This window comes from Triticum aestivum, chromosome 4B (assembly GCF_018294505.1).
Source record: "Triticum aestivum cultivar Chinese Spring chromosome 4B, IWGSC CS RefSeq v2.1, whole genome shotgun sequence".
Lineage (NCBI taxonomy): Eukaryota > Viridiplantae > Streptophyta > Magnoliopsida > Poales > Poaceae > Triticum > Triticum aestivum.
The window spans coordinates 323525004-323544342 of NC_057804.1; positions in this window are offsets into that span (position 1 = coordinate 323525004).

Consider the following 19339-nt stretch of genomic DNA (forward strand, 5'->3'; position numbering starts at 1 on the left):
AAATTTTAAACGGGGGCTAAGTTCATAACTTTCCCATATTTCAGACAGGCGCGTCCCAAAAACATGGTTCCTCGTACCTCTCCCTCCAGTTTCCCATTCATACACCGTCCGCGCTAGAACACCGCATCCCCACACCAGCCTCCGTCCGCCACCCCATCCATCGCCGCCGTCCTCCACCACATCCATCGCCACCGTCCTCCACCATGACGGAGCGCCTACCAAGACCGCGTCGTCCACTGCTAGAGATGGACGTTTCTCATCCACGGCAACAGACCAATAGCCTTGCATCGTGTCCTCTCGCTTCATCGGCGCCGTCGTCCTCTTTGCCGGGGCCGCTCACACGACCTTCTCTTCCACCGCAACGGGACTTATCCCCCGATGCACCCGTCTACCGTCGCAGATATGCTTCCACGCCACCGACAGCCATCGCACCCCCGATGCCTACACAGCGCCGCAAGAGAGGTGGTACTTCATATCTCCTCAACTTTTTGATCTCAACCAAAAAATAGATCTTAACTTGGTTACTCTACTTTCTTTTCAGCTCTTAGAATTCCAGATCCTCAACAATGGATGCTAAATATCATTTCTCCGGTTTGTAGCTTCAAATCTGCCATGGCACATCCATAATACGGTTTAATTGATCATGTTTAGAGTTTAATTGATCATGTTGGTTCCGTGGTGGTTTCTTTAATAAAACTCAGAGGGGAAACCCTCTTTTGCTAAAAAAATATGCTTAGAGTTTCCCCCTTTTATGATCACTATACGATCAGAATGCGTGCTTCGTGTCATAATAACACTACTCCACCCATCAAGCTAAACAAGCTTAGATGTTCAAATACGAATCTGATATTATTAAAATAGAGTTGTTTAATTGGTCAGCTAAATGTTCCTAAATTAGTTTCGAAAATGCATGTTCGCCGCTCGGGTGTGTATCTCTACAGGGTGCCCATGGTGGGCCGGCCCACCCTGGGATTTTGGGTCGTCCCAGGCCCCAATTCCCCTCTGTTCTGCTGCGCGCTTCCGATCTCTACTCGCCCCCAGCCGCCTGCCTCGCCGGCGACTTGCCGTCCCCAGACGACATGACTCTAGGAGGAGACGCCGGACTAACAGGAGGCCAGGAGCCGCTCACCTAATAGCGTCACCGCTGCCCGGGCATGCCGCCGTGCCTACCTTCCCAGTCCATTCAGGGCTCAGGCATGCAGCACCCACCAAGCCAACCCGATTTATCCTGAGATACGTCCTCAACACTCAGCAGCCACTCCTCATCACCCATTTTCTAATTGATTCATTAGTCATTAGGCAGGACTGTCATTAGGGTTTGTTGTGTGCTCAGTTCTACCTACACTTAATGGTTCAGATGTATTTCGGTAATCTTTAGTACCTCTAAAGTTCACAGGATTTTAAAAATTCCAGCCCTTGGAACAGAAACTAGTCATTTTGGATTGTTGGTCATAGTGACATTGACCCAGATTACTACTGCAAGCCAAGTTTGTTGACAATTTTACTTGTCTTTCTTACTCATTCGATATAATATCCAATTATTCACGTCGATTAGTTGCAAACAATAAGTGCTAGACAAACTTCTTCATTCAGATTTTGGACGGTCTCTTACCGCAGTTACGATTATGCATACTTGTCCTAATAAGCTCACAAGTAAATGATTGATTCACTACATCTATGCTTGCCTTGTCATATTTGTTGTCAATATTATTTTAGGGTGGACCACCCTGTTTCTAAATACTGGAACCATAGACAAGAGTGAATAGTATTTCTCTATGTGATCTCTTCCATCATGTGTGGGTAATGAACACTGCATTGTATAGAAAGAAAGTGTCATTTCCAGCTTTTACATAGGTTTCCATCTTTTACATGGAATACAATCTGCCTACTTGCTTTGTGTCGCACTACCAACACTCCACCCTTGAAGCTAAACATTATGCCACTCATAATTGCTTATTTTATTTGTTCAAATACGAATTTCATTTGATTCTAATGTTCCTACTTCAGTTTTGAAATGTGTGCCTGCCTGTTATAGAGACATAAGGGGTTTGTATTTCTGTGTGTGGTTTGGTCAGCACGGTTGGGGAGGTGAACTTTGCATATGCAGGGGTTTATAGGGAGACACTCTCCGAGTTGAATTCGCAATGCATTCCATAGATAATCTGACTACTTTTTATGTTTTCATGAATCTCAGATTCTGAACAGCATCATAATGATTATGAGCTTGCGCGCATGAAAAGAATAAAGCAGAACAATGCCATGGCTGTCAAACTTGGCATTAAGGGACTGAAATCAAGTCTGGATGCAATGCAATGCAAACGCTCTCCACCTATAGATTCATGCTCAGAATATGATCCTAACAGTGATTCTGAGCTAGAGGGAGACCTAAGTCAATGTAGCTCCCTAGTGGAGGAGTCAGAGGAAGATGCCCTATCTTATTCACCCATCAAGGTACTTGCTCTAACTTTCCAAGGTTACATTGCTCGCACATATCTTGCAACTGATGCTTTGCATTGCTTCTACTTTGTTGAATTGCCATTAGCTTAGTTTACACATCGCGTATGTGAATACGCCCTGCCTATCCATTTTCAATACATATTCCATCTGTCATCATACCATATTTATCCATTCAAATGATGTTCTTGTGTATCAAACGTTCAAAAGGAAGAGGGCGATTACGGATCGTGGAGGAGCACATGCAAAGTATTTGGGAAAGGTAGTGGCACCTGATAAATCAAATAGCCCATTAGGTGTAGTTGCAATATCACCTGACCCACAAAATACCCCAACTCTAGCAGACTCTAGCCCTACTACACTGGTCATTTCTGATGCCCCAACTCAGGAGACCCCAACTGCGGCAAACAGTATGATTATGCCAGTTGACATAGCACCAGCTGTACGACACAAAACCCCCATTCCAGCAAAGAGTACACAAAATCCAGTTGCCAAATCCCTTTTCGAACCAGAGAGAGCCCCAATTGCAGCAAATAGGACCCCTGTTCCATTTCTTCCCAGTTTAGAAGACGAAGCTTATGTTGTTGTCAGGAACTTTGTGCGCATCTTTCCTTCATGGAAAGATTATACCACAGACACAGAACAATTTCCAGTCTTCCTCCGCAACTTACGCGTAAGTAATGTACTAATGTTATTCGTGGTCATTATAGCATATGTTTCTGCTGACAGAAGACACAAGATTTCATTCTTTTAAATAGGCGAGGAGCAAACTGGATTGTGATGACGAGCAAGAGTTGGTTGCTCTTTTCAAGCACTCGTTGATGAAGTATCGTTCCTACCTGAGGCAAGCGCACTTCGATGGCAAGCCTCTGAACGAAATTTCTATAAAGTCTCCGGTGCTACATTTATCCGACGGTGACTGGAATAATCTTGTTACACATTGGTCTCGGCTGCAGCGTAAGGTACTGTCTATGATATCACATCACAATTTGAACTAAATTTCTGCATTTGCCTTAATGTCTCACTTGTACGAAAACTGTTAGTAGAAGAACATTTGTTCTCAAGGGACCACAGAATCTCGCAACTATACCGCACACTGCATGGTTCTTGTGAGTACCTCTTGCCCTGTATGACCATACTTACTTTCATAGCTGTTTGATTATGTAGCATCACTGCACATGTTAGCCTCGTAATCGTCCATTTGGTGGACATTATAAGATCCGTATGGACTCTTACACAAATTTAGAATTAACCCAATGCTTTTGATGAGGTTTAGCTCTGCAGTCCTCTTGTAAGGACTGAACGTGGTCTATCATTGTACTTACATTAACAGCTACTCCCTCCGTCCCATAATATAAGAACGTTTTGTACAATACACCAGTGTTCAAAACAATCTTGTATTATGTGAAGAGGGATTGGTTCATTTTGTAGCATTCTGCATCTTATCTCCCTCGCCCACCATTTACTAAAAAAAATCAGATCTATATTTAATCTTACCAACAAGTAGAATACACAGACAATGCCAGTGCAGAAGTGTAGCCCATTGCTCTTGTCAGTACATTTTGTCCTGTAACGTTTGTACTTCCAGGGATTGGTAGTTGATTATGTAGCATCAATCTGCATCTTATCTTCATTATCCTCTATCCCTTCCAGTATTATCATATCTATAATTACTCTCTACAAAATGTAGAGTACAGGCAATGCTTATGAAGAAGATTCTGTGCTGAAATTCTTGAGTTATCCTTCCCTTGACATGGAGAAGGGCATTATAAAGCCAGTGTTAACTGTTAATGTAAGTCGGTCCTTCTAAAGCCTTTATCCTCAACTACTATTTAATTTGCTCATACTCCCTATCGTTTACTGCTGTTTAGTTTGCTGTTTCTACCAAAATGCATGTTCGTAAGAACCGTAAGTTCTAAGTTTTACTTGTAAAACCAAATTTCTTATTCATACCATGCACATTACTTAATACTCCCTAGATGTATGCTTGGTTTTGTGGATCTATAATCCAGTGTGTGGTGAAGCATCCAACGTTTGCACCTTGTCATCTCCTGTTTTATCTTACTGATGTGGCTGATGATATGAACAACATGCCATGCACATTATCCAAAATAGATACAATGATTTTCTTTGCCCTTCATCTATGCTTGTTATGTTGACATGGTAATCGAGTAGTGTGGTGAAGCTCCCCGCATTATGAACAATGCCAAATTATGCTATTCATATTTTGAACTTACTCTTTATTTTCTAATTTGAAATTGGATAGAATTGACATAACAATTATCATCTTTGTTTATACACGTGCAAAACCTATCATCTCTCTGCTTTGTTTCAGGGTGATATGCCTAATGGCATGCAAAAGTCTGCTGAAGGTTGTGAGACAAACCCAACATATATTGCAGCCAAGAAGGCAAAACATCTTGAAGATAGCGAGACAACCCCAAAGTCTTGTCTTGATGCAGTGTTCAAGTTACTTGAGATTAACAGTCAGACAAGCTCACAGAATTCGTTGTCTGAATCAGTTCGACTTCTTCAGTCCCAAGTTCTAGCAGAAAGGCATTCTGCAACTCAACTTCGACTTGAAGTCCTATCTCTAAGAAAGATTGCGAAGAACACCAATGAGAACCCCATCGCTAAATAGCTACACCTGGAAGCTATGACCGACATGCTAGGCCGGTCTCACAGCCTTGCTCAGCAGCTTGCACAACAGTCCCCCCGCAAGGCTAACCTTTCTTGAACTGTCTTGGAAGTGGTCTCGGTTCAGTATTATTTTGTTACGCTGCAATGGTGCCCAGTTTTTGTAATCTGCTTCTTCGTTGCGCTTTATGATCACTGGTGGCGAACTTCGATGCCCAGTGGATGTAATATACCTTAAATCCTTTATTGCATAGTGTAGGTTTATTCTTAGTTACTATGCCGTAATTTCTTTATTGTATAGAGTAGTTGTTCTTAATTCCTACTAGTTACTGCCATCATTCGCTATCTGAAAAAAAAATATGATGTAGTCGACCAGGCCGAAACATTAGACTCTAACGGGCCAGGTTTTTAGCGGGCCACAATTGGGCCGGCCTGCGTCTTTCTTGGGCCCAAATGATTGGGGCCTTCACACATTGTGCCAGGCCCAAACTTACACCGGCCTATATTTTAGTTGGGCCTTTTGTCGACCCAGCGCTTAGTTTGGCCCAGGTAGCATTGGGCCATTAATAGGCTGAATATTGTACTGGCCTGTTACGACCGAGATGAAACCATCGGCCTTTAGCAGTCCAAAATGCATGTTGGGCCTCAATTTTCACTAGTCATCGACGGGCCTTCAGCAGGCCGAAATGTAGACCGGGCCATTATGGGCCCAGTTAGCTCACGGGCCGTTACCAGGTCGAAACATATCTCGGGCCTTAGTTGGCCCACTGATATCATGGGCCTTTAAGAGGCCGAAACCTTAGTACAGGCATCAACGGGCCGAATTACGCGACAGGCCTTTAACAGGCCCAAAGTCACGTTGGGCTTAATTGTTGCCACCTTTAGCACAGGCCGTTAGTGGGCCTGATGTCCCGTCGGACCATATATGGCCCATGGACAGTATGGGCCATTCCGAGGCCAAAATTCACACCGGGCTGAAATGGGCCCATGTCTACATCAGGCCTCTAACAGGCCGAAAGTCACTGGGCTGTAGTTGGGCCCGAATATTCGGTGAACAATTAACGGGCCAGATTTGGCTTCGGGCCGTAAATGGGCCCAAATATTGGGTGAACAATTAACGGGCCAGATCTGGCTTCGGGCCATAAATGGGCCCAAATATTGGGCGAACAATTAACAGGCCAGATCTGGTTTCGGGCCATAAATGGGCCTTTAGTAAGCAGACCATTATTGGGCTGGCCCACTAGTACCTGATTAAGTTCTATGGGCCTTTGACTGGGCCGGCCTTTTTAACCTATATGGGCCTCTGTTGGGCCCAGCCACGTGTCAACGTACCATAGGCATGTCTCCTCCAATGGACGGGCGACATCTAGCCCACTAACGAGCTGACAGGTGTTCCCTTCGGCCAATCAAAATTTTACACGTGGAAATTTCCCATTGGTCGGGGCTGTTAATGGGTTATCGGATCCAAAATCCGACCCGATAGCTTAACGGTGTTCCGTTACGGTGGATGCCACGTGTCGGTCACCCTTGACGAAAGCACTTCGTGATGCATGGTTTATCATCATGGAAGTGGACACTTCCATGATGATAATTTTGGTAATGTCATGGAACACTTCTATGACAGCACAGGTATGACTATCGTGATTCTGTCATAAATTTGTCATGGATGTACATGCATGACAAAAAACGCGACCTACTGTGAAAAACACGTATCATCACGGAAGTGTATTTTTTTGTAGTGAATCTTGATCTCTAGCATTCTCCAAGTGGCTTTCCACTCAAATCATCTTTCCATCATATCGAAAACTGTGAGAGGGAATTGAGTGTTGGCGAGACTATCATTTGAACCACAAGAGCAAGGAGTTCATCATCAACACACCATCTATTACCTTTTGGAGAGTGGTGTCTCCAAGATTGGTTAGGTGTCACTTGGGAGCCTCCGTCAAGATTGTGGAGTTTAACCAAGGAGTTTGTAAGGTAAAGGAGATCGCCTACTTCTTGAATATCTACCCAACTGAGGCAAGTCCTTCGTGGGCGATGGACATGGTGGGATTGACAAGGTTGCTTCTTCGTGGACCCTTCATGGGTGGAGCCCTCCATGGACTTGCGCAACCTTTACCCTTCGTGGGTTGAAGTCTCCATCAACGTGGATGTACGATAGCACCACCTATCAAAACCATGCCAAAAATCTCTGTGTCTACATTGCTTTTGCTCCCTCCAAACTCCTCCCCTTTACCTTCATATGAAATGATTTACATTCCGCTGCTATACTCTTAGAATTGCTTGTGTAGGTTGATTGCTTGACTTGTGTTAAGTTGCTAAAATCTGCCAAGACTTAAAATTGGGAAAAGGCTAGATTTTTATTTGGACAAGTAGTCTAATCACCCCCCCTCTAGACATACTTTCAATCCTACAAGTGGTATCAGAGCTTTGGTCTCCATTGCCTTGATTTCCTTAGCTTTGGTGACCATGCCTTGGTTTCACAACCTAGGATAGTATGGCGTCTAGCGACGGAAATTACCACCATAGAGGTCCTTACTTTGATGGTACTAATTCTGCTAGTAGGACGCATAAGATTATAATACATATTCTTGGACATAACCCCACCATTTGGGCTATTGTGTGTATTGGTTTGCAAGGTGAATTCTTCGATGGGAGAGAACCAAATCACGAAGCAACTGTCGAAGAATTGAAGATGCTGCAATACAACACTCAAGCTTGCGATATCCTCTTCAATGGATTATGCCCTGAAGAATTCAATAAAATCAGCCGCCTTGAGAATGAAATGGAAATTTGGGATAATTTGATTGATATGCATGAAGGTACCAAGTCCGTCAAGGAATCCAAGTTGGATGTGCTTTAAAGTCTGCTTGACAAGTTTGAAATTAAGGATGGTGAAGGTGTCGTTGATATGTACTCTAGGCTTGCTCTCATCACAAATGAGATTGTCAGCTTAGGAATTGAAGAGATGACCGACAGATTCATCATCAAGAAGATCCTAAGAGCCTTGGATGGAAAATACGATACACGTGTGCACATTGATCCAAATGATGCCAAATTACAAAGATCTCAAGCCAACGGAAGTCATTGGACGAAATGTTGCTCATGAGATGTCAGTCAAGGATAAGGAAGAGCTTCACAACAAGTCTAGTGGTTCTTATAAAGCCTCATGAAAAACAAGTCTTCAATGAAGAATTGAGCTTAATGGTGAAGAACTTCAACAAATTATACAAGAAAAGAAGCAAAGAGAGAATCTCCAAGTCAAGATCCTACCATGACAAAAGATCTTCTAGTCGTGATCATAATTGCTACAATTGTGGAAGACCCAGACACTATTCCAATGAGTGTACATCTCCCTACAAAAGAAGAGAAGACACACATAAAAGGATAAGTAGAAGAGAAGAATCACCTCCAAGAGAGAGCAGGAGTAGAGACGGATGTTATGAACGAAGACCCTCTCACGGAAGCAAGGATTCAGAAAGGAAGGATAAGTCATCAAGGAGCTACACAAAACAAAGACATCAAGGTCATGTTGGTGAATGGGTATCCGGTTCTGACTCCGACCACCACTCCGAGAGAAGTTATCACCCCGACTCCGAATATACTCAAGATGAAGGTGTTGCCGGTCTTGCACTTGTGTCAACCAAATGTACGACATATTTGACTCACCAAATGAAGGAATGGGAAGATGCTTAATGGCAAAAGGCCCCAAGGTATCATACCCCAAGTATATTGATTTCAATAGTGATGAAGATGATTTGCTAGGTGATGGTGAGTTACTTATTGACAATGCTAGTGATGAAAACTATAATGAAATTGCTATTGATCATGCTAATCAAGATGAAACGAATGACAATGATAAGAAGGAGATTGAGCGTCTAACTAAAGAACTAAACACACTTAAGTTAGCTCATGAAACTACTTTAGAAGACCATCTTGAACTTTTCAAAACTCATGAGAAGCTACGCTTCAAAAAGCTCAACCTAGAGCAAGAGCATGGGTTCTTAAAAGCTATCAATGCCGATCTTCGGAAGAAAAGTTCTTCTTACATTGCCAAGCGTTTACTCTTGTCTACTTACATGCCACAAATAAAATCTAGCAACAAGAGTAAAAAAGATTCTTCTTCTAGTAGTAACAATAATCATGCTAAATCTAATATTGTTGCTTCTAGTAGTTCTCTTGATTCCACTAATGATTCTCTTAGCCAAGATACACTTGAGCAAGAAAATAACTTATTGAAGGGAATTATAGAGAAAGGTGTTTACAAGAGCCTTGCCGGTAGTAAGCAATTTGACGAAATTGTACGCAAGCAAGTAAGGCATCAGAAGAATCAAGGTGTTGGTTTTGTACAAAAGTTCAATGCCACTGGAGTTGAGTGGGAAGAAGATCAATCCCAAGACGAAGTTTGTTCCTTAACAAGAGAAGTATGATCCTACGTCCTTGAAGGGAACACAAGCTCAAGATGATCTTACACCACAAGACCACACGCTAAAAGGCAAGGGCAAGCTTCAAGAGGATATTGATGCATTTGAAGAAGCTCCAAAGGCCTTGGTCAAGTGGGTTCCAAAAACTACTTCTATTTCTACTTCATCAAGTACATCTTCAACCCCAAGGATTCCCATCAAGATGATGTGGATCCCAAAGAAGAAAAACTAGAGAGTACTTGAGGGTGACTCTGCCAACATACTTCACTCATATTCATATTTTCAAGGACAAGTGCAATCAACTTCCACATCTTTCACTAGTTCAAGGAGTCACAAACCCTCTTGTTAGTAAGTCAAGGTACAAGGTAACCTAATGCATTCATGGACATCATCATGTGTGTACTTCACTCTATTTCTATGGATATTCTTGTTTGTTCCTTGTGGGACTATCCCATGTAGGTATTGAAAGTGCAACTCACTCCAACGGATTACTCCAAATTATCAACATCAACATTGAGCATCCGCATCTTCAACATCTACATGAAGTCATCATCGACAAAACCCAAGGTTAGTTCATCCCTCTAAAAGGGGATATTACATCTAGGGGGATCTTTACTCTAAGAATTAAGCTAAAGCAACTCTAATGGTGTGAACACAACAATGCTTTATGTAAAAGTGGTAACCCCACTTGTGCTTAAATGATGAGTATGACCTATGACCAAATGTTCTCATTTGACTCCTAAGTTAATATACTCATATATAGATGAACTTGTCATCTCAAATTGCTTGATAGATGCTAGAGTGTTTGTGCATGCCTTGCCACATATTTCATTTGCTATCTTATTGTGTGAGCATGTTGGTTGCATAATTTTCTTCATTCAAGGACATCTATTTGTTGCTTTGATTTTTTGGCTTTTTCTTTTGCCCAATGGATGGACAAGAATACCTAAGTACTCCCTCTATGTAACGCCCCGGATCCGATGCGCCAGGTGTCTGCCAGTTATTCGTCATTGTTGCCATGTCATTTGCTTGCGTGTTGCATTTTGCCATGTCATCATCTGCATGTTTTTCAAAACTTGCATCCGTTCGGGTTTCCTCGGTTCTCTCCGTTGTCCGTTCCGAGCCCGACCACACTCGCACGCGCCCGCGGCACCTCCGAAATATTATTTCATAAGTGGTATAAAAATGTTCTCGGACTGGGTTGTAACTTGGCTTGCGGTCTTATTATAGTGTAGATAGAGCGCCTGTCAAGTTTCGTCGCATTCGAAGCTCGTTTGCTAGCCCAACCGTTACACTTATAGCGGCATCATTGTCGGTCAAACGTCGGATGTTTTCGGTATCCGGAAACAGTTGCCGGGCCGCACTTCTTCCCCTCTCTTCTCAGCCCGAGACCTTCTACACGGTTACTTGCAGCCCACCTAGCCATCCAATCCCCCCCTCCGCTCCGGACCGTCGGATCGAGATCCGATGTCCGAAAACGGATGGAAAACCCCAACCCTAGTCCCCCTTTGCTTTATATAGACCCATTCCTTCCATTTTTGGGCAGCCTAGCCCCTCCCTCACCTCCCAGCCGCAGCCACCCCCTCCTCCTCGGAATCAGCGCGCATCCACCTCCATTTCCGCGCCCCCAGCCTCCTCCTGCCACTTGGCGCCGCCGCCACCGTGCCCCGGGCCAACCGGAGCGCGCCACATCAGCCCCAGCACCCCTGCGCTGCCGTCCCGAGCCAGTGGCACCTCGCCACGTCGCCCCGAGTCCTCCCCACGCCCCGCTTCGCCACGGGCCCGCCAGGACCCAGATCGGGCCCTGGGAAGCCCGCCCGAGCCTGTGCGCGCCGTCGTCCGCCCGATCCCGCAGGCCCGCACACGCCTGGCTCGGGAGCTCCTTTGCCCGAGCTCCCTCGCCGCGACCCCGCCGCCTTCTGGCCGCCGTCTACGCCGCCGGCGACTAGCGCCTCACCGCCGACGACCACCCAGATCCCTGCCGTCGGGTCTCCAGGTCGCCCTGCCCCGCCCCGACTTCTCTTCCTCCTTGCTCTCCCTCTCTCTCACGTCTCTCTCTCTCCTTCTGTACCAGGATCCGCCGCCGCCGCCCTGGGAAGCTTCGCCGACCCCTGCCCCCATCGGATCCGGCAAGTAGCCCATCGGATCCACTCGTTTTCGCTGCGCCAAGCCCCTCCTGGCCTCCCTGCCGACCGGCGCCAGCGCCGCCTTGCCATGGCTGCCTCCCTCCTGCTCAAGCGGGAGGAGGACGAGCGCCCGCTCGGGCTTGCCTCAGTCCCGTGGGCCCGGCCCATGACTGGCCCAGCCCAGGCCTTCCGTCGGCCGGCCTCCTTCCCTCCTGGGCCAACCCCACTCTAGTGAGAACCCGAGCCCTGTCCCGCTGCTCTATCTGCCGCACTGTGCGCTGTGTAGTTATCCGACACTCAGTTTTCGTTCCAGCGAATTTGACTGTCCCGAAATATTTTGCATAATCATGCCATGTTCATCGCATAGTATCTCTGCATCTGTAGCTCCGTTTTGTGCGTGTAATATGTCAAATTGTTCGTCTCAACGAGTACTTCATTTCATTCCATTGCATCATGTTCATTTGAGGTCATCTTGATGGCTGAATCATTATTGCAAGAGTGCTTCATAATGTTGTCTGCTGTCTGTTAACAGAACATGCTCATTTTTTGATTTTTGCCATGTTTGATGTGTGCATCCTATGAGGTTGATGTCTACATGTGTTTTGAACAATGCCATGTCTTCCTTACAGAGGTGCTTACCATGTATTTTTTTGATCAATGTGGTGACTAGCACAAGCATGCAAACTAGGCTTCGTGATGTTGCTGATTTTAGTCCCTGTTCTGCTGTTATTTGGATGCCATGTAAACTTGATGCTACAGAGAGATCCATGCATATTTTGAGTTACTTCAGTAAGGATGTTTTGAACATATGGTTGTTATCTATCCACTCATGCCCCTAGTTGCAATTATGGAGTAGTCTAGCATGTCATTTGCTTGCTCTACTTTTGCTTCAAAATGTTTCCTGGCAGATTGTTTACATGTTATTCAATTTTGCCAAGGTTGTTGTAGTTGATCCTTGCATGATATGAACTTGTTCTTGCCTTGGTTTGTTTCAAAAACATGGCTTCTTGCTGATGCTATGCTTATCTTGTCATGCAATGCTTTGTGATGAGTGAATCGAGCTTGTTAAGTAGGGTACTTGCTGTTACTGTTTTGCTAGGCTGAATCTGTTATTTCGTGATGCTATGTAAACCTGCTGCTACAAGTCATTCTATACATAATCTGGAGATGTTCACTAAATATGTTTTGTTCTACATGTCATGATCTATCCATCCATGCCCCTGGTTGCATTTATAGCTTGCTGTAGCTTGTTCATATCTTGCTCCAAAGTTGCTATATAATGTTGCTGCCAGCCTGTTAACACTAAGTTCAGTTGTTGCCATGACTGTTGCTAGTGTTACATGCACCCTATGAACTTGCTATTGCCATTCTTAGCTTCACAAATATGTCTTCTTACTGTTGGTTGCCTTGCCATGCCATGTATTGCTCTGTGGTGAGTGGTACAAGATCACCAACATGACTTCATAATTCTGTTCCTGCCATGAATGAATCTGTCATATAACTTGCTATGTTTACATGGGTGCCATCATATTTTCTGTTCCTTTTTGGCTTATGGTCAGTAAAGGACTCTTGATCTATGCATTTAGTAGATTCATGCCATGCCTTTGTTTGCCATGATAAGTTCCTGTAACATGTTGTTTGATAGCTCTAAACATGGCAACCTGATGTTATTTTCTGCAAAGTCTGAATTGTTATTATTTGCAATCTTGCCATGTGCGTTTGAGCATGTTCTAGTGATTTCTGGAGATAGCTCAGTGTTCATGTTTTGTTATGCTTTACCTGTACATCATGCCCATGCCTTTTGTTTTCATGTTGAGATGCTGTAGCATATTGTTTTGATGCTTGCAAGATGCCTAGTTGCTGTTTTGGGTAGATTGTTGTTATGACTTGTATAGTGTGTGTGTGTTGCACCGTTGCTCCGTTTTGAGTGTGCTCTGTATGAAACTTGCTTGATTTTGCATGTAGTTTCATATTATCATGTTGCATCCTTGTTTTGATGTGTTTGCTTGATGTTTGAATGCATTTTGCATCAATGCCATGTTTAACTTGTTTTGCTCATATCTTCTAGACCGTAGCTCCGAACTAAATGAACTTTATATGTAACTTGACTAGAATCTCGTGTAGATCATCTTGGTGCATCTTAACTTGCTGTTTAACAACTTGAACATAAGGTTTATTCAGATCTGGACCAATTTCGAAATATGCATATGAGGACTTACCGGAATTGTTATATGTTGTTCCCGGCCTCATTTAAACTTGCCTTGATGTGTTGCTCTTGTTTGCATCATCTCTTGCCACGAGTAGCTTCATGTAGTCTTATCTTGCATCATGCTTGTTGTGCATCAAGCCTTGTTCTTGTGTGGTGTGTTTACCATGTTGTGTGCTTCTTCTCGATAGTTCCCGTTTCGTTGCGATCGTGAGGATTTGTTTGTCTACGCTTGGTTCGTCTTCGTGGCTTTATCTTCTTCATGGACTCGTTCTTCTTCCTTGCGGGATTTCAGGCAAGATGACCACTACCCTGGATCTCACTACTATCATTGCTATGCTAGTTGCTTCGTTCTATCGCTTTGCTGCGTTACCTATCTTTTGCTCATCAAGCCTCCCAAATTGCCATGAACCTCTAACCTTTGACACTATTTCTAGCAAACCATTGCTTGGCTATGTTACCGCTTTGCTCAGCCCCTCTTATAGCATTGTTAATTGCAGGTGAAGTTGAAGATTGCTCCATGGTGGACAGGATTTTGTTGGGATATCACAATATCTCTTATATTATTAATGCATCTATATATTTGGTAAAGGGTGGAAGGCTCGGCCTTATGCCTGGTGTTTTGTTCCACTCTTGCCGCCCTAGTTTCTGTCAAACCGGTGTTATGTTCCCAGATTTTGCGTTCCTTACGCGGTCGGGTGATTTATGGGACCCCCTTGACAGTTCTCTTTGAATAAAACTCCTCCAGCAAGGCCCAACCTTGGTTTTACCATTTGCCTCACCACCACCTATATTTCCCTTGGGAGTAATTAACCCAAGGGTCATCTTTATTACAGCCCCCCTCCCCCAGGGCCAATGCTTGTCTAAGTGTTGGTCCAAACTAGAGCACCGTGTGGGACCATCCCTTGGCGACTTGGGTTACGTCGGTACCTGTATGCTTAGCTTTTCCGGTGTTTCCCTGAGAACGAGATATTAGCAGCTCCTATCGGGATTATCGGCGCATCGGGCGGCTTTGCTGGTCTTGTTTTACCATTGTCAAAATGTCTTGTAAACCGGGATTCCCAGTCTGATCAGGTCTTCCTGGGAGAAGGTATATCCTTCGTTGATCGCGAGAGCTTATCATGGGCTAAGTTGGGACACCCCTGCAGGGCAGGGTATAATCTTTCAAAAGCCGTGCCTGCGGTTATAGGCAGATGGGAATTTGTTAATGTCCGGTTGTAGATAACTTGACACCAGATCCGAATTAAAACGCATCAACCGTGTGTGTAGCCGTGATGGTCTCTTCTCGGCGGAGCCCGGGAAGTGAACACGGTTTCTGGGTTATGTTTGGCGTAAGTAGGAGTTCAGGATCACTTCTTGATCATTGTTAGCTTCACGACCTTTCTGCTTGCTCTCTTCTCGCTCTTATTTGCGTATGTTAGCCACCATATATGCTTAGTCGCTACTGCAACCTCATCACTTTACCCCTTCCTTTCCCTTTAAGCTTTGCTAGTCTTGATACCCATGGTAATGGGATTGCTGAGTCCTCGTGGCTCACAGATTACTACAACAACAGTTGCAGGTACAGGTTTTGCGATGATCATGACGCGAGAGCGATGTTTGCTTGTCTTGGAGTTTCTTCTTCTGGTTCTTCTTTGATCAGGGGATAGGTTCTAGGTCGGCAGCCTGGGCTAGCAGGGTGGATGTCGTTTGAGTTTCTGTTTGTGTTTCATCCGTAGTCGGATGATGCTCTTATGTATTGTGATGTTGTATTCATGTGGCATTGTATGCCTTATGTATGTATCCCCATCTATTATGTAATGTTGATGTAATGATATCCACCTTGCAAAAGCGTTTCAATATGCGGGTCTATCCTTGGTGGGACCTTCGAGTTCCTTTTGGATAGGGTCGCATATTGGGCGTGACAAGTTGGTATCAGAGCCTCGACCGACCTTAGGAGCCCCCTTGATTGTTGGCCGTTGTTGAGTCTAGAAGAAAACTATTTTTGGAGTCTAGTTATATCGAAGAGTAGGAATTCTTTTTACTCCTCAGCCCCTTCGTCGCTCTGGTAAGGAATCTTGACATAGGTGTTTTGAATTACTTCTCTTCCCCTTCAAATTTTTCTTTAGGTTCACGCAGTTGGTTTCCGATCGTTTGTTCTCAGCTATTTTGATCCGGTGCATCCTCTCGTCAAGTCGTTTCGACCTCTTTGTTTTTGCAATACCAATCCTCAGTTGTTTTCTTTTCCCACCCGCCCACCCTTCTTCTTCTCGAAACCGGAGTCCGTAATCGAGTATCCATCCTACTCGTGCGAAGTCTTTGCTCTCTCTCCTTAATGATTTCAACCGGTGTTTTTCTCTTCAAGATATTCGTCGGTTCCCCCTTCCAGGTTGCCTTTGTTTTCCCGCCCTCCCACCCTTTTTCTTCCCGGAGTCTGACTCTCTCTCGACCATCTATCTCATTCGTGCAGAACCTCTTCAGTCTTTCGTAATTATCTCAACCGGTGAATTCTTGTCTCATTCGTCATTCTTCATCTCTTTTCTGGTGGACTCAATTCAAGTTTTTCGGTGTTGACTATATTTTTCTCCCTCGGCTCAAGTGTCTTCCCTGCTCGTTCGCCTCTCGCCAGTTTATCCTTCCGGAGTGTTCAAGACATCTCAGGAGATTCGTCTGGGTTCCAATTAATTCGAGGTTGTCACCTCATTCAAATATTTCAATTGTTCCGGTGCATCATCAATCTTTTCAACAATGCTTTTCAACGGTGTTATCTCTTCAGTGGGCCCTAACCCACAGGTCTTTTCCCAGGATCTTACCTGACTCTTCTGATTTCCCGGAGCTATTCTCAAATCCTTTTGAAGTGTGATGTAAGTATGATTTTCATCAGTCAGATCTTTTCCAAGATCGTTTTCAAATTCTTTTCATTGTTGACTCAACCTCTTCGCTTGTCATTCTCCCGGAGTATCTCAGTAATTTTGTTGGTGTTCTTCTCGTCATTTGAAGATCGAAGAAGAGTTTTCCCTCTCAATCTTGTCTGTTCTCTCGAAGATTCGTGGCTCTAGCTTCATTTTATCCTCTCAATCATTCCATTGGCCAGATATTCTTCCTTACCCATCCGGAGTATTCCAGGAGTTGATTTCTTTTTCGTTTCACCAGAGGCCATCATTTCAGTTACCGTTATTCAATTATCCCGGTGCTTCGTTCAAGTGTTTTTTTAGTCAGCTCATGATCTCTTTGTTCTTTTGCATCTAAATCCCCTCAAGCATATTTGTTCTTCTAATTCTTCTCGGCGATTCTTTCTCTTTTCGTCGTTCATTTTTGAAATCTTACGGTGGTTCGTTCAAGATTCTTTTTCTTTGATTACCATATTAATCCATTCGTTCTTTTGAATCCTACCGGTGGTTCACGAAGACCTTCTCAAGTTTGCGATATGTCACTTCTCAATCCTTTTCAAGAAGAATAAGTAGTATGAAAAATCCATTGCTTGTCATCAATTTAATTTGATGAAGGATAAGCATACAATAAATCTTATTCTTATTTCATCAGAGTGATTAATCCTTTCCTTCGGAGTTTGTTCTTGATGAATAAATTCTAGTTCCAAGTGTTTTCATATTTTCTTTTCCCGGAGTTCAAATTTCCTCGGCCATTTTGTCGGAACCTCCATCTAAATCATCGCAATGCTCATCTTATTCTTTCTTCCTTCATGTTATCTCATCATCCTTTTGTTACCGGAGTTCTTCATGGTGGTTCTTCATGAATTAATCTTTTCTTTCAAGAGTTCATCAAGATTCTTGTTGGTGGAGTTCAAGTATCTTTTCTTCTCGCGTCTCGCAGTGCAATTAATTCTCCGTATTCTTTTGAAGTGGAGTTTTGCATTTCTTCTTTCTTCTAAGATATTCAAGCATTGGATGTGGCATAATTTCACCTCAAGTTTTGAGTTGTTTTTGATAAGTCCACAACAAGCTTATTCTTTCCGGAGATTTTGTGTCATATCTTCGTCAAGTGCCATCCCATCTTGTGAAGTTCATGTTCTAATCCTTCCATTTTCAACCGGAGTGTTGCCTAAATCCTTTCAGTCTTATTCGTTTCTTATCTCGTTCTAACCGGAGTGGTTTCATAGTCTATCTGATTCAGTGAGTTTTCGATTCTTGTCATTCTCGTCGTTCCCCTCTTCTTCTCGAGTGCTCTCGATTCTTTGCTTCTTATCTTGAGTTCTTGCTTCACCTCATCCTTTTCCCTTCCGTCTTGGTCCTAAGATCTCGAGACGAGATCTCTTGTTAGTGGAGGAGTGTTGTAACGCCCCGGATCCGATGCGCCAGGTGTCTGCCAGTTATTCGTCATTGTTGCCATGTCATTTGCTTGCATGTTGCATTTTTCCATGTCATCATCTGCATTTCATCTGCATGGGTTTCCCCGGTTCTCTCCGTTGTCCGTTCCGAGCCCGACCACACTCGCACGCGCCCGCGGCACCTCCGAAATATTATTTTATAAGTGGCATAAAAATGTTCTCGGAATGGGTTGTAACTTGGCTTGCGGTCTTATTATTGTGTAGATAGAGCGCCTGTCAAGTTTCGTCGCATTCGGAGCTCGTTTGCTAGCCCAACCGTTAAACTTATAGCGGCATCGTTGTCGGTCAAACGTCGGATGTTTTCGGTATCCGGAAACAGTTACCGGGCCGCACTTCTTCCCCTCTCTTCTCAGCCCGAGACCTTCTACATGGTTACTTGCAGCCCACCTTGCCATCCAACCCCCCCCCCTCCGCTCCGGACCGTTGGATCGAGATCAGATGTCCGAAAACGGATGGAAAACCCCAACCCTAGTCCCCCTTTGCTTTATATAGACCCATTCCTTCCATCTTTGGGCAGCCTAGCCCCTCCCTTACCTCCCAGCCGCAGCCACCCCCCTCCTCCTCGGAATCAGCACGCATCCACCTCCATTTCCGCGCCCCCAGCCTCCTCCCGCCACTTGGCGCCGCCGTCATCGTGCCCCGGGCCAACCGGAGCGCGCCACATCAGCCCCAGCGCCCCTGCGCCGCCGTCCCGAGCCAGTGGCGCCTCGCCACGTCGCCCCGAGTCCTCCCCGCGCCCACTTCGCCACGGGCCCGCCAGGACCCAGATCGGGACCTGGGAAGCCCGCCCAAGCCCGTGCGCACCGTCGTCCGCCCGATCCCGCAGGCCCACACACGCCTGGCTCGGGAGCTCCTCTGCCCGAGCTCCCCCGCCGCCTTCTAGCTGCCGTCTACGCCGCAGGCGACCAGCGCCTCGCCGCTGCCGACCACCCAGATCCCTGCCGTCGGGTCTCCAGGTCGCCCTGCCCCGCCCCGACTTCTCTTCCTCCTCCTTGCTCTCCCTCTCTCACACGTCTCTCTCTCTCCTTCTGTACCAGGATCCGCCGCCGCCACCCTGGGAAGCTTCGCCAACCCCCGCCCCCACCGGATCCGGCAAGTAGCCCACCGGATCCACTCGTTTTCGCTGCGCCAAGCCCCTCCTGGCCTCCCTGCCGTCCGGCGCCAGCGC